Source organism: Sus scrofa, chromosome 11 (genome assembly GCF_054392235.1).
Source record: "Sus scrofa isolate SSC_HxYL_T2T_F1_AM1 chromosome 11, Sscrofa_HxYL_maternal_Yorkshire_Landrace_v2.0, whole genome shotgun sequence".
NCBI lineage: Eukaryota > Metazoa > Chordata > Mammalia > Artiodactyla > Suidae > Sus > Sus scrofa.
The window spans coordinates 80538542-80562653 of NC_139393.1; the positions used below are offsets into that span (position 1 = coordinate 80538542).

A 24112-nucleotide genomic window follows, 5' to 3' on the forward strand; every position below is an offset into this window, starting at 1 on the left:
GGTCTATCCTTTGGTCCCCAACAATATAGTAAGACCTGGATTCAATGAGCATGAATTTCACTGTAGCCTGCAGGACACAGAATGCATGTCCACGCAGGAAGTATTGCACTCGTCCATTCTCTACTGCACAATGCTGCTTTGTGAACAACCACAAAGCTCAGAGGCTGGCACGGACAGTCAGTTCTTGCTCATGGCCCTGCTGGTCTGCGCAGGCTCAGCTGGGGGCTGCGGGGACCAGCAGCATATGGCTCTAGGCTGTGAGTTAAGTCTAGCTTAGCTGCTTGCATCGCCTCATTCTGGGACTCCTGGTGATATGGAGCACATTCCTCTCCTGACAAATGGAAGATGCTCAGGGGACCAAGACACATCACAGAAGTCCACATAAAACCTCTGTCACAGCACGTCTGCTAAATTTCCATTGGCTCAAGCAAGTCAATCACGACCAGAGGCGGAGGCCAAGGCACATGCAGTGCGCATTAAGTCACAGGGCAAAGGGGGTGGATCACCCCATGACCACAGAGAGAGAAGAGGTGAGAACAGAAACGTGGACGTCACTTATAACCTCTCTAAGGTTCCTTAGGCTACACTCCTCCAGAGGAGATTCCTTAATGGTCATTCCCGCCCTTTCTCCCATGTTTTGGCAAATTATAAGGCCTAAATTACCACTGGGAATGTCTTCGACATATTTATTACCAGGAAGCTATTTATAGCGTCCAAAGAAGGGTAAATGGTTTCCTAAGAGAAATATTCTGCTATGATGAAATTGTACTAGCAACGAAGAAAATCTTTTACAATGTTTAGTAGATCATAGCGCACGATTCATTTCTGATTTTTTCAGAATGACATGTTTCTGAAAAAAAAAAAAAAAGAATGTTTTTGTGTGTAACCAAATAACTCATTCTTTTTTTTTCCTCTCTACAACAAAGGAAGAGTGACCTCCTAACACTGAATTCAAGCTATTTCTATGGGAAGAGGCATCTTGTTGGCTGGCCATCTTTTTTTAAATTCCCATCATCAATATGCCCAAGAAATCCTGGAAGCTCTGGTCTCAGTGAGGATTTGCCACTGCCAAATGTTTCAAGAGATGGGTCTGCAAAAAGTTTCAGCTAATTTAAGAAACCTCAAGAGGCAAAGAGGCTGATGGAAGCCAGCAAAGGTAGGTGAGAACCAAAGGCTCTATGGATGATAACTGCAGACTCTCCTTGACAGATTGGGAGGATTTCTGCTTTCCTGGATTCCTTAGAAAATGAGTCCATCCACAGCAGGCTCACTTTTATGGACAGGTTGCCTGCACAGAAACATGGAAACAGAGACACAGGTGAAAGATCAAAGACAGGTTGCATTGACATGGATAGGTATTGCCAACAAAATACCAAGAGCCTAAAATGAGATTATTTCCTGAGAACATGTGCAAAAAGTCCAGTTATGATCTTGGCAGCCTGTGGGCTCTCAGATGATATCACCCACGTGTTTGTCCTTCCTTCTACTGGCAATGCTACCCGAATACCTGGGTAATGGTTGGGTAGCCTTTAGGATTGTCATATCAAGTCACAGTCAAATGTACAGTAAAGAGCAATGGTTTGCATCATACACCTAAAGATTAACACTCAAACCAGCCAAACTGGAAAAAAGAGAAAAATGTGAAATACACAAATTTTTGGGGGAAAAAAAGAATTTTATTTTCACTTTATGAAATAGGCAAGTGTGAAAAGACTGGTGTTTGTGAACAATGGGTGTGTTTATGAACACAAAGACAGGGGTAAATAATAGCAAGATTTAAGATAGTAAAACATCAATGGATTGAAAATAAGAAATATGTAACATAAAAGTTAAATATTTCCTACAAAGGAAATTATTAAAAATTGCTTATAGCAAGCTTAAATTATTTTTAAAATATTTATATTACACAAGCAGTTATATTCATCATTTACTGTTTCATTCGTAATCATTTCTACTTTTTTGTTTGTCTTTTGTCCTTTTACAGCCACACCTGCAGCATATGGAGGTTCCCAGGCTAGGGGTCGAATCGGAGCTGTTGCTGTCAGCCTACGCCACAGCCACAGCAACACCAGATGCGAGCTGCATCTGCAACCTACACCACAGCTCACGGCAATGCCAGATCCTTAACCCACTGAGCGAGGCCAGGGTTCGAACCCACAACCTCATGGTTCCTAGTTAGATTCGTTTCCACTGCACCACGACGCGAACTCCTCTACTTTTGTTAAAGCAGAAAAATAGTTAATTCTGAGACCCTTTAGTATTGGTAAACTCACAAGTGATTTCCTTAGAATCTGATATACTTTTCAGAAAATAAGTAAATAGTTTCTGACTCCATAACACAGGAACTTTTATTATGAAACTTGTTCTTAAAATCTTCTCCACTTGTGGTTCAGGAACACTGCTTTGTGGGAACAAGGCTGGAGTCTGAGGGCAGTAAGAGGCATAGCAGAAGGCAAGGCTGGTCTCCCAAAGATCCCTGAGCAGTCTTAAGGAGGGAGCTGCAGAAAGGATTAAAGCAAAAAGAAATAACCTCAGGTCTTACTGAACAAAAGTAGCTCAGATTGGAGTTGGGGAAAAGTGCAGTTGAGGGAAGAATGATAAATAAGAAAAAAATGAGAACGGAGGTAAAGAAGAGTTATTAAATAGGAAAAAAAGATCCATGTTCTGTCTTGTTTTCTCCAAAACCGTATCTTCTTCAAAATTAAGACTCATTTATACAATAGACCAGATGCTCTCCTTTAGCAATACCAGTAGAACAGTCTCAGCTCCAAGAGACGGAGTTGCCTGACAGCCATCCCAGGACAGGGAGAGATGCAGGGTTTTCTCGAATGGGTGACATTCCTTTTTCCTTTCAGTCTGCTGGGAAAACCTTAACGGGCTGGCTGCTCTGAGGAGCTGGCCAGGGGATGATGGCAGTCATTCGGGTGAAAACCAACAATTAGTCATGCCTGGTGCAGTGAAAAAGCAAAATTGCATAGAAAACTGAAAAGACAAGAAGTATGAATAGCAACACACAGAAGCAAAGAGGCTGTCTTCCCGTTAATTCACCAGGGGGGATAAAGCAAAGTGCATTTCCATATGCCAGAATCCTAAACACAACCCAAAGCCTAGGAAGCTGACGAGACTTTTCCAGTCACCTGCCGAGAATATGCCACATTTCTCTCCTTGGAGAAGCAGCACCAGCTACATGTGACCTGATGTTTCTGCATAAATACACATAAAATTTGCCTTGTTTGGGGCGCCTGAAGGTTTCACTTAATCTGCAAGAGCAGACTCTTCTAAGCTGTGACATTCTACTTTAAATTCCTACTCTTCCTTGTTTGCCAAAAAGTCCACGTTTGAAATTTCTTTCCCTGTCCTCTTGCTCCTGATTGCTCTCTCTTTCTCTCTTATTAAGTTTCTTCAAGTGGAACTTATATTTCCTTGAGGGGATGTGCAAAGATTTCCTGGAAGTCATTTTTCCCCATTCTAACATAATTTCACATTAAAGTTGGTCTCCCGAGCGGCCCTCCTTTCTGCAGTCATATTTCTTTTTCTCTCCTACTCTGGCTGACATTCCCAATGGAAACCACCATTTCCAAAGGTGACCGCCCCTTGAGTATGGACAGAAGGATCCCTGCATTGACCACCGTGATACTCCCAGGCATATTTGAAACTGACGACTTTATTCAAGGCCAAGAGAATAATGTTCTACATAGAAAATGTCATCGATGTAAGTGATGACATAGCTCAGAAAGTCTTTGTTCCTTGTTCTTTGTATGCTTTTTCCTGGGTGTGAAATGGCAACACCTCTCTCTGCACAGTGATTCCTTTCTTGGATTTGAGTTCCGTATGACAGCAAATATTCTTTGTAAAGATCTTCAGGCCCAAAGAAATTCACAAATGCGATATCTTCTAACCATAGAGTGTGGTTGCATATAGCACAGTGGGTGTGTGAGTTCTTCACCCAAATTCCATATAGGGTCTTAATATCATCGTACTAAAAATAGTTTCTCATATAAATGTCTAAATTAAAATGTGTATAATACAATCAAATTAAATGATGAAAAGGAGAATTTATTGGATGGCTCCTTGAAATTAGAACTTATGTTGGTTTTTCAGTTTTTTTCCAGTTCAACATCTATGCCCTCTTCTTCTGGACACTGAATCCCAATTTTCCTCTAGAGGAAAAATATAGCAAAATCAAATACATAGGTTACACTAATCGTCTATTTATATGTATATGCATACATGTGCATGAATGTTTATGTGCATGTATCCAAATGCTTAATATTTAAATATTAGTCCAGTCCTTCAACGTAAGAAGTCACTAGCTCTAAAGGACACTGAAGGTATACAAAATTTCTTTCAAACTGTAAAAAGTGGTAATTCATACTTATATGCCTCAAATATTTTAAGACAAAAATTATCATCTAAGCCTGTGTTCTAAAAATGTCTATAATAGACTTTAGTACCTCTTGTGTAATATTGTATGCATTGCATTTTGTTACACTTATTATACAAATTGAAATGAATAATAATTTTGCAGTTTTACATCCCATGAATATTTTTCAGTATTCTCCAGCAGTAGTTAATATGCTAACCAACTTTACTGAAAGGCATACAGATGTGGAAGAAATCTATCTGGGGACTTTAATTATCACCTTGTCAAATTCAAATTATTATCTTGTGAGTTCATTTCCATAAAGTATCCCCTTTGCTCTTCCATGATTTAACACGTGTCTACTTTTTCTTATTTGTATCTATCTAGAGGCTCTACTCCTTTCAAAGGTGATACTTCTCTGTTAGATTCTGATCTTTACCATAAAGTATTTGGTCAACAATTTCTTTAATAAACACTTCATTTTAGCAGACGAAGGGTCTGTACCATGTGCAAAATAGACTATCCATAATCATAATGCCCCACAAATCCAACTGAAAACTAATTTTTATGAACAGTATCAATTTAAGGGAGCTATTAAAAGGAAGAGACTACGCTTTACTAAGCATCATTCGAAAGAACATCAATGTTGCACAATAGGTTATTTCAAGAGTTCGAAGATTGGCAGTAACTATAAGATTAAGAGATAGGTGGTGTTTGTTATTTATGCTGAGACGTATCTTTTGGTGGAAAGCGGGAGGAGAGGCAAAAGAAATGATGACGTTTCCGTTTCTCTTCCCAGGTTGAAATCACATATTTCTAGACAGAGGGTGATGATGCTGACCGGGAAGAAGAAAGACTAAAGGTTTACGGGACAAAAGAAACTTTACTTAATTCCCTTAACCGTTCATAAAGGGACAAGAGTCCCCATTTAGAGTTACTTCAGTTTATTACATCTTAAAATATTAATTTGGAATTAAAATAAAAAGTTAGCATGTGTTTGAACAGACTGGGCGGCTTTTATAAGAAAATGGATGGAAAATCATACCTTGTTTTGACTTTCCTGTAATTTCAAAGGCTTTCATGGAAAAGATTTAGTGTTATTAAGGGGGGCCCTCAATAATTATTAAAATGTGTTAAAGTATAGCTTCAAATGTTTCAATAAGCTCTGCAGCTAAGAACCTCTATTATCACCTGTCATGTGCCCCACACCCCAAATTTACAAATGAAGGAATCAAAACCTTGTACTTTTCACTAATGAGGTGGTGGCACTGAATGAGTGACTAAGCTGATGATCCCACTGCCATCAGATCCAAACCCAGAAATATATCTCACCTGCAAGGCTTCAGCACAAAGGCTGATTTGCTGAGTTAAGTACATGTATAAGGACTAAGGTTTCATAGCATTTATTAGAGGAGGGAGAGTGAATGTCAGGCAAAGTCTATTGTGCTGCAGAAAATCACAAGTCCCTCTGAAGAGAGTGCCTCAAGATGAATGGGGGAAAAAAGCCAAAAAGATTTGAGTTAGAAAAAAGCAAGGCAGTCAACGGTAACTAGAACTCGAAGCCAGACAAAATCAATCTAATGATCTTTCTCAAAAAGGACCTGGCTGTTAGTGCTTCCATCAACCCAAAGTTCTTCAACGGTCATTATTAGACATCTACCCACTTCAGAAATACGTCTAGAGGGTATTTCTGCCTAAAGTGATAAATCAAAGTAACAGAAAATACTTCTTAAATTAACAGGATGATCAAGACAAAAGAAATCTAGTATTATATAAATCTAAGGCTACCATTTCTCTCGCCGTCGTCTTAGCAGGCAGAAACATGTCAATTTCCACCATGTATCACCTGGTTACCTATTCAGTATTTCTTCAGTTTATATAAGGATGTTGACTGACATGCTCTCTCATTCTTTCTTGAGAAGCTTTCTAATTTTCTTGAATATTGTTTGAACGAGTTGCTAGGCAATTCATCCTTCCAGGCAGGCAGTGCATCATCTATGAACTTAGACCCCCAAGAGGAGTGAAGGTTAATGCTGTCACCTTGATTGAAAAGCCCACTTCCAACTAACACGTCAGCCACTCCTCTACACAGCTGCATGCGTATCAGGTCTTGTTTCGGATTTTAAATAAATAAATAAAACTTGGTCTTCCCATCTGAAAGCAACCCTACTCAATGCCACTACTGCAAAGAGATTTTAAATTTTTTTTCCAAAAGGAGCATTTATTTGAATTCTGGAGACAAATACCACATCTTCCTTACATTTTCACTGGCAAACTTCTGTGTATTTCACAATCAATTTCCCCTCTAAAAATTCTGCTCTTCTACCTTCTTGACCTTCCTCATTGTATTACTTCTCTTTCCTCTTTTCCAAATTTCTGAGACTCTCACCTATTTTCTCCATAACGACTCTTATATTACCAAAGGGGAAACCACTGCCCATTATTTTGAAACAGGGTGGACACAAGGAGTGAGCACAGCTGCGGGAAACACAAACGCCGAGGTGGGTCCGCCATCCAAAAGCACCAGGGAGAAACCAGAAGACTTAAAGGTGGCTCAGACCACAGTTCTTTTGCACATCACACTTCTTCACCTTTCCAGCCATCCAAATTAATTTCAAACTGTTTTATGTGTATGTCAGAAAGTCTGAAACAAACTGGGTTCGCTGTGATGAAGGCAGAGGAAAACAATGCCAGAAGGGAGAGCATTGAATTGGAAGAGATGGCAAACCTAGGGCCACTTGGGAAAGGGTTTCCGATGAGGACATGAAACGAGGGTCCAACTTTTAAATGGTTGCTATTTCCGGCAACAGAGCAGGGGCCAAAGGGGGTGCGGGTGAAAAGTGTGATTTCCTTAATTTAATTTAGCCTTGATAGGCATTTGAGATATTTATCTTTAACTACATCCGAGACTAATAATTACAACAAATACAGGCATATACAGCTGAGATAAATAAAAACAGCTGTGGATGCATCTGAATGTGCAAAAATAATAGAGCTGTCACCTGTGCCTCTTTTAAATTAAAGCTTTGCTAAATGCAGTCCTTTGTAATTCTGAGCCAAGTGGTACTTTCAGGGCACATGTTGGAGAGACAGCCGTGAAATGTTTAATCCACATTCAGAGTGCTGATAACTTGCAGTTTGCCCCCTATTCCTGTGCTCCTCTGTGGTGTAAAGAGAACCATTGATTTCTGCCAACTGACAAGCAATCAAGCATAAAAAACTAGTAGCAGGCGTACCCAAGGAGTAATTCTCGCTAATTCTTTCCCCAGGGTTCTTTCTGTAAGGAAACCATTGATTTTGGCTTGTTTAGGTGGATTTTCCAAAGTGACCTCTTTAAAAAAAAACAAAAAAAGTGTATATTCTAGACTCTCTTGAATAAGGAACCCAAATTAAATGGCATGAAACTGGTGGAATGAACCAAACTTCTCAAGTTTTCCAGGCAGAAATGTTGCCTGCCTTGGGTTTTGTTTAAGGAGGGTTAAGGCATATGGAAGACAGAGAAAGCACAAAAAAAAAAAAAAAGAGTTTTGTTTCTGTTTTTCTTTACCTTTATGACCTAAGAATGATTTAACATTAAGTGTATAATGAAAATAAGAATGAGTTTAAATAGAATATGATGAAAGCCACTGTCAGCAGTAAGGATAATTATCAGTATTTTTACATTTGATGCTTTAGAGAAAAAAAAAAAATCAGTCTAAGAGAAAATATTTAAGAGCAACTCAGTCTTTGGACAATTCCAGAGGAGCACTCTAAGGGATCTTTGGAAGAAAACCAGCAAGGCTGTAGTAAAAAAAGCAAAGATTAAAAAGATAACATTAAGCGAGTAGGGCACCACATCCATCCACAGGTGCCTCTGGGGTATAAACAAATGTTCCAATTTTAAAAAGTTAAGACGGGGATTTGAGTTTTTTCAGTTTCTCACAAATTTGTGATTTGTATCCCTTTCACACCCACAAGAGAAGTGCCAGGAAAGTGCACTAGGCCATCAGTGTGGCGCGGTTAGCTCAGGACAAGGGGAGCACAGGATAAGCAGCTATTAGGTGGAAGCTGGCTAACATGGGGGGGGGCACATGCCATCAACACGCTGTGGAATTTAGCGTCTCTCTCACCTATAAAACCACTGAGACAACAGCCACAACTTACTGAGTGATTGATTATACCACGTGCCAGGCATTACGATGGGTGATTTCTTTGTTTATTTCTCATAATGGTCTCATAATACACGGTACCGTCATTTTCCCCCATTGTACAGGGAAAGACACCGAGCCAAAGAGAAGTCTGATATCTTGTTCAATGTAAGCAGCTATGAAGTGAACCTGGGTTATAAGGCTCCAGATGATCTGACTGCTGCTACAACATTTTAAAGCATTAAAAATAGCCGTTTTCAAATGTGGTCCTTGCATGAGAACCACCAGCAGCATCTGAGCATCTGTAGGAAATGGAAACTCTGGGACCTCCCGCCAGATGTACTGATTAGGAAACACCCCCACCCCAATCTGCTCTTAGGAACTCTAGAAGCAAAGTGTAGACATCCTTCTCATTTGAAGAGAACTGCCCTAGATTTCCCTGCCTCCAGACCTGTGTGAGCAAACAATGTTAGTGTGTGTTCACTCCACCAACTGAAATGGAGCTTCAGCAAATGAAATACCTGTTTGTCTATTAGCTTAATTCTTAACCCACCAAATTAGTAATAATTATTTATTTGCAGGGACATAGTGATTAGAAAGAAAAGAAAGTGCCTCTTCAGAGAGCACGTATAACAAAAATAACACACATCAAAAAGATATTTTTGGAACCACCATGTATTTTATGAGCTTCTGTTGGCATATTCTGGATTAACCACATCCTCCAGGATATTCGTCAAGTGACTTTTTTTTTTAATCCATTGAGACAGCTTCTCTAAAAAAATATGACACATGGACAACAACTGGAAAGTTTGCCAAGTATTTACCAGGTGCTGGATTTTCCCACCTGACTCCAAGTTCTCGAGACATTGAGAGCTGACTGCGGACCAGAAGGAAAGATAAAGATGCACAGGCCTTGATGTAAGCTTTTATCAAGTAAGAGCATGCGACAACACTCATGCATTCTTCTTTGTGAAGGCTAATTTTAGGTCAACGCACAAGGCGCACAAGGCGGTGGTGCCCAGTTGTTTGTCAGGCACTATCATAGGTATGGCTTGGAGGTTTGTTGCAAATGTGATGAATAACGATAGTCAATTGACTTTACCTAAAAGAGACTTCTTTCAATCAGATGGGTGGGCCTCATGGGATTAGCTGAAGACCTTAAGAGCAAACCAACCAACCAACCAAAAAAAAAAAAAAAAAAAAAAAAAAATGAGGTTCCCTGGAAAAGAAGAAATTTTCCCTCAAGACAGTCTCCGAGCAATCCTGCCTGAGCTTCCACTTGCAGGTGTGCCCTCTGGATTTTGGTTTCTAGTTCACATCCATCACATGAACCAATTCCTGAAATAAATTTTCCCCTCCTTTCCCTCTCTCTTTTCTCTTTCTTTCTCCCTCTCTCTCTCTCCCTCTCACTCTCTCTCTCCCCCCGCCCCCTTCTCATTGCTTCTGTTCCTTTGGAGGAAACCTGACTAATAGACTCTCAAAGCTGAAAAATCCCGTTGAGTGGTGACCCCTTCTCATTTAGTCAGTTTTGTGTCCTGGTGTCCATCACAGCACCTTGAACCCAAGCCATCAGTCAATCATTTTTCCTGAGTTGCTGTAGTTCATACATGACTTGGCCTTGAAAGATGCACTTGAGCATAACTTGCAAGTCCTAAAGACCTGGATTTGAATCCCAATCCCCACTGGTCTCATGGAGCTTCAGTGAGTTTGGGAAAATGAACACCAGAAGAGTGTCTAGAGAACCATAGCTATTAAGCAAATCTTAATTCTTGACACCAAGTCTTTGCATATTGTGATATTAGCCCTCAGAACAAGGAGCATCAGTAAAAACAGGCTAAAGCCTTTACACACAATGTCCCTACCTGGTTAATGCTTAATTCAGTTCATGTTGCTTTCCCTAGTTATTAAATGAGGAGCAAATATTCAGTAAGAGTAGGGAATTTGCCCAAGATTTTCTACTAGGATGAGATTTAAACCCAGAAAGTCTTTTTAACTTCAAATGCTATTTTCCTGTGCCTCAATGAAATGGGTCCATCTGTTAACCTGTCTCCGGGTCCTTTCTGTCAGCATCCATTCACTGCCCAGCGGGCCATTTTGACCTGTGAAGTTAGTTCAGCTGCTGCAATTAAAAAGAAGGATGCATTTGAAATAATATCCAAGTTTGAATAGTGAATATAGCTCAGAGTTCCTCTCCTAATTAACCTCTCTAATTTGGTTCACATGTGAAATTGGTCTCCTCGAGATTGGTTTTTTAAAATGTGTTTAAAATATAAATGGCCTTTCAAAGGGTCAGTGCAAATCTTGAGGACTGATTTTTCCATCATTTATAAGGCTCATTTATGAGAAAGGCAAGAGATAATACAACATTAAATATACAAATATGGATAAACAGAATATACTTTTGAATATAGTCATAAAATTAAATGTGATACATGCAAAGAAAATACTGAATATACTGATGTCTTTAGAACAATAGTCCCCAAAGAATTGCCAAACAATGTTTGTTTTTTACATTTTTTCTTGAGTGGCGATGGTTCTATTATACTAGCCAGAGATAGATATTTCTTTCTTCAATTGAGATGTCTATTATTAAAAATACATTAATACCAATTTTCTAAAAAAAATCTTCAGGAAGCCACAGGACAGACCAGTTTTTAGAGAGAATAACTAAGTTTGGGGTCTAAATTTGAAGTCCAGCTCCACCATTCATGAACTGAATTTTCCTAGTTCTTTTTGTGTATATGCCTCTCAGTTTCTACATCTGTAAAATGGGATTATCATGTAGCACATACCTTTGCTTAGAGCATTTTTCCCCAAACATTACTACTCATAAAACACCCCTGGGGTGGTTCAAAAACACCACGAACCAATCAAAACAGAATCTCTGTGGATGGGACCCATGCTTTAGAATTTTTTTTTAACATTTCCTCACTGCTTTTTAAACTTGGGACATAGTGCAATCTCCTGATAACGTACTAAAGCCTGCGTCCGGAGCACAGTTTGAAGAACACTGATTAGACTGGTATTTCTACAACTGCATCACCTGCATAAGGATCATCCTTTTTTCTTTTTTTTTTTTTTCTCCCATAGCATATGGAAGTTCCCAGGGATACAATCCTAGCTGCAACTGTGACCTCTGCCACAGCTGTGGCAATGCTGGATCTTTAACCCACTACCCCAGACCACAGAGAAAATGCAGGATCCTTAACCTGCTGTGTTTTTGTTAAAACACAGATTTGATCATCGGGTCCTGGGTGGGTCTGAGATTGTGTATTTCTGACCGTCTCCCACGTGATGCTGCTGCTGGTTCCCAGACCACGGCTATGAATACCAAGGCTGCAGTGTGAGAACGCAGCACCCCCCACCCGCAGCTGGTTGCAGACATACAGAAATATCCCTCCTTTTTGAGCCAGCGTTACCACCTTCTACCTGTACCCTGCAAAGAGTTTGGGAAGACCTGGTTTAGATGTTTAAGTATACCTACAAACTGTCCCAAAGTTACTAGCACATAGTAGATGTTCAACAAATGCTCACTGACAGACTGAAAGCTGTGCCTTCAAAATGGAACTGTAATAGTCCCCTCATTCTTTCTAACTCTGGACCCAAAGCAGCTCCAGCCTGCCTACCGCCACTGCCGGGAGGAACTGGGTTTCCTAAGGAAAATAACGCAGGAGCAGGAGGGCAAGGACTCTTGTTTAGTGTTTTCATAGCATGCATGATTCCAGGAGCCTCAAGGATGTAGAGGTGATCCGAAAATTCCTGAAAATTGTACTCTTATCAAAATTTATCTTCCCAAGAAATCTCTATAATCAGGAGAAACTCCCAAATAAAGCCTGAGAGTTGCAGCTGCAACAGGAGCTTCCAGTGAAGGGTGTAAATCCTGGAACTTTCCAGGGGCATCTCAGAATAGAGAAGGAATATCCCAAGTAATCTTGAGGTTTCTGACACCAGTTTGGCCACGAATCAGCTCTGTGTCCTGAAATAAATTACATAATTTGTTGGGTTCTCAATTATCCCATTAGTAAAGTGAAAGTAGTATCTTCCTTGAATAATTCATAGGAAAAGTATAGAGGAAGACACAGATATACTAGGTCTGAAAATTAAGGAGTGCTACAAAATAACACATTGTCATTGTTATTATACATATTATTTATTCTCACGCCGATGGACTCAGCATCCTATTTAAATGGGTTTCTTCTCAGTCCTAGATTGCACAGTCCTAGATTTACTCTTCATTAAAACTACTGTTCCAAAGTAAATAAAGGTTGCATTTAAAGTTATTTCTCAGCTATGATTGTGGAGAAATAGCTTTAAATCTAGGCTTTTGTGATTAACTTTAGCTCACAATTAATAACAACACTTGTTGCGAGATTAAGCAGATTGCTAGTATTTTAGCATAAACTTTCACTTTATAATCCCCAAGCATTGGAATGGCTTATATCAAAACTGCCATGTGACAGGCAATCATCTCAGTGTAAAATAGAGATAAATTTATTTATTTTTTATTTTTTTGTCTTTTTAGGGCCACACCTGCAGCATATGGAGGTTCCCAGGCTAGGGGTTGAATCAGAGCTGTAGCTGCCAGCCTAGAGCACAGCCACAGAAACACAGGATCTGAGCCACATTTGTGACCTACACCACAGCTCATGGCAACGCCGGATCCTTAACCCACTGAGCAAGGTCAGGGATCAAACTCAGGTCCTCATGGATACTAGTCAGGTTTGTTCATCACTGAGCCAGACGGAAACTCCACACTAAGTAATTAATTGAGTGCCATTACCAAAAAATTCCTAAAATACTTTTAAGTTTAGATAGAGATGGTAAGGATTTTACAATAATTAACTAGATTAACTGAATTCTTAATCTTGTAGGGAGTAGCACAGATGCAATGCATTTATTTTTCTTATATTAATTTTTTTACATATGAATACATTTTTCAAAGTTGAAATAGGTTGGTCCAAGGGTCTCACCTAGGGTAAAGCATTCTTTCTTTCCTTTTTTTTTGTGGCTTTTGTCTATTTTAGAGCCACACCCGTGGCATATGGAGGTTCCCAGGCTAGGAGTTGAATCAGAGCTACACCTGCCAGCCTACACCACAGCCACAGCAGTGTCAGATCCAAGCCATGTCTGAGGCCTACACCACAGCTCACAGCAACACCGAATCCTTAACCCACTGAGCAAGGCCAGGGATTGAACCCACTTCCTCATGGATACTAGTTGGATTCTTTAAACCCTGAGCCACGACGGGAACTCTGTATTTTTTCCTAATGTTGCAATGACTTCATATTTCCTCTTTCATCTAGTTTCTGACTGCTCCTATTTCCATAGCTTCAATCCAATGCTTATACAAAATTAGGACATATGTTATATTGGAGAGTGCTCAGTGGCTAATAAATTTTCATCAACTACAGCAAACAGCCTCAATTTATTTTTTGAAATTGTATTGAAATATAGTTGATCTATAATGTTGTGTTAGCTTCTGCCCTACAACAAAGTGATTCTGTTACACATACACACATATCCTTTCTTTGTCATAGTCTTTTTCCATATAGGTTATCACAGAATATTGAGTTTCCTGTGCTATAAAGCAGGTCCCTGTTGAGCATCCATTCCATATCTAACAGCATGCATATGTCAATCCCAAATTCCCAATCAAAGAAAAATTTCAGAGAATGATGCTTTACAAATAAAAACCTACCGTCTGTTTCTCTGAGCTTGACTATTTTAGATTCCTCATATAAGTGGAAACACACAGTATTTGTCCTTGCATAACTCTCTTTTTTCGCTTAACATAATTCCTCCAGATTTATTCATGTTGCTGCAGGGGCTGGGGAAGGGGGAAATTGGGAGTTATTGATCAATAGGTATGAGTTTCTGTTTTGCAAGATTAATAAGTTCTGGAGATTTGCTCTACAACTGTGTCCTATAAACTACAATACGGTATTGTGTACTCGATAATTTGCTAAGAAGTTAAATCTCATATTAAGGGTACTAACCACAATAATAATTTATTTTGGAACAGTTTTGTTTCAAAACATGCCTCTTTGAAAGTTGACTGCAATGGAGAATAAACTCAACTGAAAATTCTCAGGCTATCTCCCCCAGGGACTCGATTAGCAGGGCTGGGAAACGTCTGAATGATGCATCAGGCAGAGGTACACCACAAAATACGGTATAATGGAGTTCCCCTTGTGGCACAGTGGGTTAAGGATCTGGCATTGTCTCTGCAGTGGCTTGGGTAGCTGCTGAGGTGTGGGTTCGATCCCCAACCCAGCACAGCGGGTTAAGGATCTAGCACTGCCGCTGCTGTGGCATAGGTCACAGCAGCTGCTCGGACTTGAAACTTTCCTATGCCATCGACATAGCCAAAAACATAAATTAAATTCAAATAAAATAAAATATAGTATGAGGACTCTCCTCTGAAGCCAGACACATCAGAAAGAAGGACTCAAATTTCCAGGAATACAGAGATGACAGGAGGATTTATCTACAGACCAAATTCCTTTTCTTGAGTAACCATTTCCTTTGGGTGGGTGAGTACATGGCTTCTTCAGCTCGCAGCTCATACTTTTTCCTTTCACCTGAGCCTATGCTTATACATTTGTCGTATAAATCGAGAAAACCCAGGACCCTCCCCTCACACTCTCCATTGAGAAGAGAACCTATACAGCGCGTTCCTGCATCAGAACTGCGCCCTCCCACTATTGATGCCTTAGTTAGGGCCACGGATGCATCTTCAGGGCAGGGCAGCAAGACGGCTGAGACACCTTGGAGATGGCAGCTCCAGATGGGAGCACCCACCTAGGCTCATCAGTGCTCCAACTGGTGCCATCATCGCCCCAAAGTTTGAATTTTGGTTGGTTCTTGCCCCTGGCCTTCTGGCCCCTCTCTCGGTCATGTGCAAAATCAGTCTCTGGCATTCCTGGAGGTTTGTGAGTTCCCCTATAGCCTCTCAATGAAAGCCATTCTCCCTAAAAATGGCCAGAGATGGTTTTGACTGTAACTAAGAATCCTCTGACACAGATATAAAATCGTTCCTCCACAAGCTGGAGGACGTGGAGGAGGGGAGTCTTTCCCTTGTTATCTCAGTGTCCTGGAGCAGGTGGACCAGTCGCATCTAAGGGTTGCACGTCAGGGAATTGGAGGAAGGAAACTGCTGCATTTCCATCAAGCTCCCGCATAAACGGATGTGGTATCTATCGTTCCTCCTCATAGGCTGCATCAGAACCAGGCCCTGGGGCTGCGGTAATAGGTCATTCATGTTAGATTGGCTTATCTGCAAATTGTCTACAATTTTCCAGGTATGTCTGAAATAGTAGCACCCAGGGAGATGTGCAAAAATCCTTTTTCTTTTTTTCTGAAACTAAGTCCCCATAATTACAATGCCTGAGTATTCGATAAATATCTGATTTACATCCCAAATATCATTTTTTTAATTAAAAAAATTGTTTTTACTTTTTATGGTCACACCTGGGGCACATGGAAGCTTCTGTTTCTGGGCTGGGGTTGAATCGGAGCTACAGCTGAGGCTTATGCCACAGCAGCGCTGGATCTGAGCTGCATCTGTGACCTATGCCTCAGCTTGCAGCAAAGCTGGATCCTTAACCTACTAAGCAAGACCAGGGGTTGAGCTTACATCCTCATGGACACTATAATGGGTTCTTAACCCACTGAGCCACAAGGGAACCTCCTACTTTTTTTCCTTAAATTTGGATATGTGAACTCAAGAGCTAAAGAGACTCTCCTAGGCTCTACTTTTTTATTGACAATTGGCACCTGGCAGAGGTAGCCTAGTATAATCTTTCCATCCCTGTGGAAATGAATGTTTGTAATTACAGCCAAGTGAGAATGTGGTTTGTAAAGATAAATAATAACTAAAACAATAAAAAATGTTTGCTTTCTTCATATCTCTCAGGTAGGCTGGCAATACTTATTATAGGTTATTAGAAAGCCCTTTCCAAATATAAACTGGAAGAAAATTTTAAATTGTAACAATAATTTCACTGGCTTTAGACACCAGGGGAGATCATTTAATTTCTGTTTCAATCATTTCAGGAATTTCCTGCAGCTTCCCTTCCAGTATTCGCATTAGCATTTATAGGAATCATTTGATTAATTCCTGACACCATAATGCCATTTGTTTTTGCCTTAGAAATTTTGATTTCTACTTCCCACGGGGTAACTGTTAGTAGGTGATGTTTCATTGTACAAACATTCTTTTATTTGCAGTTTCCTCATATCTTGGACTTCCCTTGAAAGCCAACTTTCAAAGAGATTCACACAGAAAGTTCCAGTTCCTTTCAAGTTTCTTGCTTTTTAGTGGTTTCCCAGCAGTCGAAGAAATAAGTATTCTGCCAGAAGCAACGTTGTGGGGCGAAAGGCTGGAGCAAAGGCCACACAGATACTGCGCCCCATGATGCTAGCTAGCAACACCCAAGCTCGCCACAGAAAGGAGGCGGGCCGCGGAGCTGGAAGGAGTGTTTGATCGCTCTGGTCATCGGCTTTCCTTTCTCATGCAGCTTTTAGCAAAGACATAGTGACATTTGTTAGTGCAGTCTAGATCTATCCATTTATGTCACTGGGCACAGTTTTTCTTTTCTTCTCCACGTCGTGATTCATTTATTTAGCTTCATGTCCTCATTGGCAGAAAAACAGAGATGTGCAGTATTTAATCACTGAGAAGATTAAAGTCAAAACTTAAATTAAAAATGTAATTTTTTGATAATCTCCCTCATTGGTAAGAAGGACCCTCAGTGTTCCTTTATGTGTACAGATAATTATGCATGGTTTGATGCTGAGCTTAGACACCCCGTAGTCTCAATTAAATATTACAACTACTTAATAAAAGGCAACAGGGACTTTTTGCAGTTAGTAATTATAACCATAACCTGGAATCGAAACTCTCAATTCACCCTCAGACTGCTTAATAAGTCAGAAAATGAAATGGTTGTGGCCATTATGTCTCTGAGGGAACTTTCCATGACAGAAGAATAATTGCAGCAGGACAAAAATTTCCTACAATATTTTTGGTAAAAGCATGGGAAGAGTTTTTCCTGCCTTTATCTTTTTCCCTAGTAATGTAATAATAGATTAAGATTTTAGAATTATCAAATATTATCCTATGTAAAATGAGAAGTACTCCTTTACTAAAAATCCACAGATTTTTAAGATAAAAGTGGACATACTAATAGATCTGGATTATTTTTTTATAGAAAGCAGGACAATACAGATAATATAGAAAGTAAGCATCACCTTAAATTCACGATGAAGACTTCAAAATTAAAGGGAAAGGAGTTAATGGGAAATGCTTATTCTTTTGGTCTTCACAATACTGATATAACAGATTTTAAAATATAGCACGTAATCCTTTTATTGAGAAAGCAAACCGTAAGTGCTTTAAAATAGGATTTCGATAGCAGTCCTTTTTAAAATAAAGTTGCTCACAAAATCTCATAGAATTTCATGGCTGAAGCAAACTTAACATGTATATTATCCAATTCCATAACCTGTGTCTGACTCCTTCAGGCTAATCACAGATCAAAACATTGCTTCATAAAGCTTCCATGGGCACAGAAGGAAAATAAAACTAGTAGAAGTTTTAAGGATAGGGAGAATTCTTCCGATGTCCAATTAGCTGTTTAATTAATGTAGCCTCTGCACCATCCCCCAACCTACAATTATCCAGCTTTGACTTTTCCTCTAGAAGGCAGACACCTCTGTGGTCTTAGCCAAAGGCTCTGCCATTCTGGTGACTTAATAAAACAAAGCTTCGGCCACACATTTGACTCTATAGAACCCTGAGAACAACACAGAGCCAGCATGCCTGTACTTTTTTATACTTTTAACATGTCAATGTTCATCCATTGCCAGGTAAACTTAGAACGGAGCTCCCTGTTTGTAACTGACAAGGCAGTATTTCTACCTCTTTTCTTTTCTTTCAAGCCCTCTAGCCTGAAAGTCCACTGATATTTTGGATCAGTTCAGAACATACACCTCCCTCCTCATTCTTCCCTTTCCAACGTACAGCCAGGCATGAGCTTTCGTTTTGTGTGCTTCCTCTCTGATATAAAGCTTTACAATCTGGCTCACAAATTTTCCCGCCAAACATGTAATTAATCATTTTCTGGAAGCTGTTAAGTATACAACAATACAAATTCTAATATTTATATTTTTGACTCGGGCTATTTTTTTTTTTCTTTATATGGCCAAACCGGAGGCATATGGAAGCTGGCAAGCCAGGGCTTAAATCGGAGCTGCAGCTGAGGGCTACACCAGAGCTGCCACAACACTGGATCTGAGCCACATCTTTGACCTACACCGCAGCTTGTGGCAATGCTGGATCCTTAACCCACTGAGCGAGGCCAGGGATTAAACCTGCATCCTCAGAGACTGTGGTGGATTCTCAACCCATTGAGACACAATGGGAACGCCCAACCAGGGCTATGTTTAAAAAACAAAAAATAGCGAGGAAACAAAACAGAAATGAGACACTTTATGATGTAGTATGAAAGACCTGGACTAGATGTTGGTTGATGTCACTTCTTCAGGAACCAAGCTGGAAGGTTCTCCTAGAACCTTAAAGGGGGTGAGCAAAAGAGACCTTCTATCTCCTTGGTGGAACTTGTTTGGAGAGCATCCTGTATCCCTTGCAAGGATGGTTTAAGTGGCCTCTCCTTGCCTTATGCCCACTCTGAATATTCTTTAAGTACAATATTTTAGAGCTGGTGTTGTCACAGACTGAAGACTTGGGCCAAATCGTTTAACCAACATGTATCTATCTTCCCAGCTCTGATGCTGGAAAGCTAATATCTGCCAAGCCAACTTCCCAGGAGAAGTATGATCAATCCAAGAGATGTTTTGTGACTTCTGTAAGTGCCTTAGCAATGAACGTTTAACAGTTAACCCTTCAACCTAACTTACCAGCGTTAGACTAGAACTGTGTGCTACCTTCCTAAATATAAGCCAGAGATGGCTTACTTCCTTCAGGTTTCAGCTGGATGTGTATGCATTCCAGATTAAACGGCTTATTTCACAAGGAGAATAAACCTCATGTCAAGCTTTGTAGGCAATCAAATTTCAAAGACACACAACTCTGCAGTGGAAGGATACATTTTCGAAAGCTTAGCGAGATGCTATCAGCAATAACTAGTGCTATTCAGCATAGAAATAGCTAAAACAAGATTATGAAAATTTTAAATATTTACTATGAACATCATAGGAACTTTGTCATGGGACAAAAATGACCCTGTATGGCAAATGTGGAAACAGGAATAGAATTACCTGCAAATGAAACAGACATGGAGGATAAATAAAAAATTTCAGCCGAAGTAGACAAGACAATAGGAGCCCTGTCCTGTTTCCAGCCAAGGAAATTACCTAGACTAATAGGATTTGATATACCTCAGTGAGATGCCCTTGCCTGTAATTTCTCCATTTCCTACCCTCCCCTTCCCAAGCAATAGAGCGAGGTTAGTCAGTTAAGTCATTGAAACAGAGTTATTTTTATGTAGTTTTCATTATTTTCAAAGCATTCTTTTTATGGTAAAGCTAGAAGGCATTCAATCGAATAAATGAATATTTATAATTCCAAAACAATCATCTAGTAAATTCCTTGAGCATTGATTTAACTACTCAAGATTGAATTAACGGTTTTCTTAATATTTACTTAACCTGGAAAACGAGCAAAGATACAATCAGAAATCCACTCCCCTGCCTCCATCCACTGCTTACTGAAACCTGTTTACTGGATGAAATGTGGGGTAGATTCCATTTAACTGCTCATTCCTAGGGACAGAGTCCTCTAGACACTTGAATCCCCAAGAATCCTCTCCTTTTATTAATTACTATTCCCCAAACTCTACAAAAAATTGAAACATCGGTCTTTGTTTAAATTCTCTTCACAAGCGTGGCCAATCTAGGCAGGAAGCAAGTAATGTTCTCTCTTTTCTTTGTCTCCGTGTGAGCCTCCTGCCCACTCCCCTCCAGGACGGAAGTGAGAGGTGTCCCGGAGAGGAAGCGTCAGGAGGTCCAGAGTCTGACTCACTTGTCATGTGTAAACGTCCTGGTGATTCTTCTGAAAGTGATGGGAAGCTTGCTGCTGAGTTCTAGGGCATCACACTCAATTCCATCTATTTTTCTTACAGCTGGAAATCTGTGTGTTTATTGTTCATGTTTCCTTTTCCTATAATCATATTTTCAAACTGGTACTTTTTAACATATCAAGCATATTCTCTGAGTGATGGCAGTAATATCTGATTTTTTTTTAAAGGCTTTATTTTCAAGGCCTCTTGTTTTTGCAGGTTCTCACTCATGGTTTTTTCTTGTTTCTTTAGGGAAACTTGGCTGTGAGTGCAAATTTTCTCTGGAGAAAGTCTTTGAGTTCAGGAATGAAGGTGACATTCCCCAATGAGGATTTTTGTTGCTTTTGCCATATTAAGTCAACTTCAAAATAAACGGTGGGGTTTTGTTTATGTTTTTATTTTTTTATCATGCAAAGAGTGCTCATGTGCAGTCCAGCTTTATATTTTTCTCAAGGGTTGGCGGGAGCTGTGTGTGTGTACATCTGTGAGCATGTGTGTTCACCTCCCACACAGCATCAAGTTGAAAAGAGGACCTTAACTTTCCATCACTACAGATTTAGCCTTTTGATGGTTCCAGCTTAGGGAAGGGGCTTTTCCAAACAGACTCCCAACTTTTTTGGTCCCTGGATGTGCCCTCTTAGTTCCTGAATTCCAAGAGGCCAAGTAAACCAATTTTAAACTATACTGTTGGCAAATTTCCTCAAGATCAAAGCTGTTTTAGAATTTTATTTACCTCTCTAGGCGTCTTTCCTTAGTTTTCAAAGGAAAATTCTTACTTTCCTGTGCATTGATTCATTTATGAAACACATATTTTCCATAACTTTTAGGCTTTTTTAAGTGGAATATTCAGTCAGCGTACCTAGATTCCCATGTTGCTTTAAAGAGACAATTGTGACGAGAGAATTTAAATTCGGAGGAATTTAATGAAATCAGGCAAATTAACAACTGTTTCATGAGCTCAAGCCTTTGTGCCCAATGGCCCCTCACCTGCTTTACGTCTGCCGTTAAAATAAAGCAACAGATCATTTCTAGTCCTCAACCTACTTAACGACATTGTGGACGTGTGACAACGCCGATTTGGAATACCTTAGTATTAACGTGCCACTTTAAAAGTGTCCTGCATAATTGACATGTGCTGGTTTTAACAGAAACAGTGCTATAGTGAGGATAATCTGGTGTTTCATAATGAAGCACACGGCATAATTCTTAACAAATAAGTACCAGATTTCCATTTTATCAGTTTAGCAGATTTTTAATGGTGGGATGTTTGAGTTTTTAAATGGACTTATGTGATTGACTGTAAGTTAAAATATTCCAATTGCTTTTATTATGGGCATTTTGATCAAATTCGGTATGGATTCCACTATACAGACCCTAGCTTTAAAGTTGTTGCTTTTCCACACTTACAGGACAGTAGTATTCTGAAAGAGAATTTAGTCATTTCCCTTAACATGGTCATTCATGCCATTGGTGGCTGATTAAGGTGTACAGACTGAGTAAACTCTATAATTAATCTCAATTTCTGGCTGATGAATGCAGCTGGAGAAAAGGGGAACATCCTTATCTGCATCAGGTACTTTTTATCAGTGTTTGCCTCGCTCACACAAGCTTGGAGAGGACAAGTGTCGCCATGACGTCACAAACAGACCCACGCCCACTCATGGTAACTATTAAGAAGTAATTCAGGATCAGCTTCCTTGGGGTAGGAACCCTTGGGATACCGCTGCATTAGAAACAGGAACACAGGCTTGGAAGCTGAAGCTATTAACTAGTGCCTTAATCAAAAATCCTTAAGAAAATGAGTTTATTTAGCTTCCTACATGCATAGCATATATTCGCCATACAAGCAATGTTGAGACATGAAGTCACTATACATTTCTAGTGTCCAGGTTCTGCTCGCCACTCAGCATCCACCTGGAAATCGGAGCTCAGTTATGCGGTCCCACCCCTAGCCTGTTTCTCCGCCAGTCCTCATGATCCCTGTTCCAAGGAGCCCCTTTGATTTCAACGTGCCCCACACTCCATCCCCAGACTTCCATCCTCAGGGCATCAGGAGAAACGGTTTTCATCTACGTGGGTGAGAACGTGGAAATCCATCTCATCGGCCCGGTCCCCAGGGGAAAATTTACAAATATTTGCAGTTTCTTTGAACCTTTTCTCTAAACTCACCTTCTTTTCATGTTTGTGATGGTTACAATGTCTACACTGCAGAGATAAACAGCCTGAAATGTGAATGAAGCAATACAAGTGTGTTTCCACTCAAACAGCGTCCCAAATATCTGAGGAGACCCTGCTTCCTTCTGGCTTATGGCTCAGCTTCTTCTGAGACTGCAGCATCTGCATTCAGTTGGCAGGAGGAGGAGAGCATGGCGCATACCCACTTCCTAAAAGCTTCTGCCCTAAATGCCACATGGCATCTTCATGGCTAGAACAGTCACACGGCCACACCCAACTGAATGGACGTGCGGGGAGAGTCTAGCTGAAGGAAAGAGAAAGAGAAGGAATTGGTGGGCACTGGGCCACACGAACTCTCACGACCTATGCTCCGAGCTCTGCCCTCCCACCTCTCTCTCCAAACCTTGCTCTTTCCTCTGCTTTATCACTTCTTTGCGCCTGGCTTCTCCTCAGCAGAGAAACAAAATCTTACATTTCGTTAACAAAATCCTATACTTATTAACAAATTATCCCTCCCTTCTCTTTTCACCTCTTCTAAATAATAAGAATAGTAATAAGAATAGTAACACCATCACCAGCCCTTCAGCTCCACTCACCACGCCAACCGCTCTCCTCTAGGGCTTTCTTTCAAATACCACAGCAATCGCTTATCCTGTGTCTATTGAGAGTATCTGAGAGACAATTATCAACGATCCTGTGTTCAAATTCCATCCGTTCTTCGTAGCTTACACCTGCTTTGCAAATTCCATCCATGCATCCTACATCTGCTTTGCAACTCTCCAGAAGTCAACAGTGCACATGATTCTTTCGTCTCATGACGGCACCATCCCTCGGTCCCTCACGGGCTTTTCTGGCTTATTCAGGCAGGTTTTACAGTCTCTTATCCCCCTTTCACCTTCAAGTGTGAATGTTTCCCAAGGCATTTCCTGTAATCCTCCGTGTCCTCTAAAAGTTTTACATTAGCTACTACTTACGATCTCTCAAGAACTTTCACAATCCCTCTTGCTGGGATCACAACCAAACGTGAATCTGCAGCCTTCACCATCCCCCAGGACAGGCCCCACGTTCACGTGGACAACTGAACACATCCGCACGGATGACAGTCGCTTCAAACTCAGCATGACCACCCGGAGGCCACCGCCTCTTCTGACCCGCAAGTGTCCGCTCCTTTCTGAACGTCACCTATCCTCCCACTCACCCACTTTGGAGGACCTGCACTCCTCTCCCTGCCGTCCTTCACGGTGAACCAGGGTGACGTCGTCTGGGGGCGACTTCCTCCAGATCTCTGGGGCCTTCACTTCCCACCTCAGCAATGCAGTGCTGCTCTGTCTGCACTGTGACATCACCTTCCCTGGTCTGATGTGACC

General features: G+C 40.5%; 1 protein-coding gene and 1 long non-coding RNA gene across 4 annotated transcripts in view; one reads left to right on the forward strand and one right to left on the reverse strand.

Annotated features, from left to right (window-relative positions):
* The window catches only part of LOC146398709 (uncharacterized), an 843865-nt gene that overhangs the window by 216880 nt on the left and 602873 nt on the right, over positions 1 to 24112 (reverse strand). The gene's annotated exons all lie outside the window — the stretch shown is intronic.
* LOC102168091 (uncharacterized) lies at positions 244 to 5236 on the forward strand. Its single transcript, XR_306344.4, has 3 exons — positions 244 to 530; positions 927 to 1156; positions 5163 to 5236. It is a non-coding gene; the product is annotated as an uncharacterized LOC102168091 (long non-coding RNA).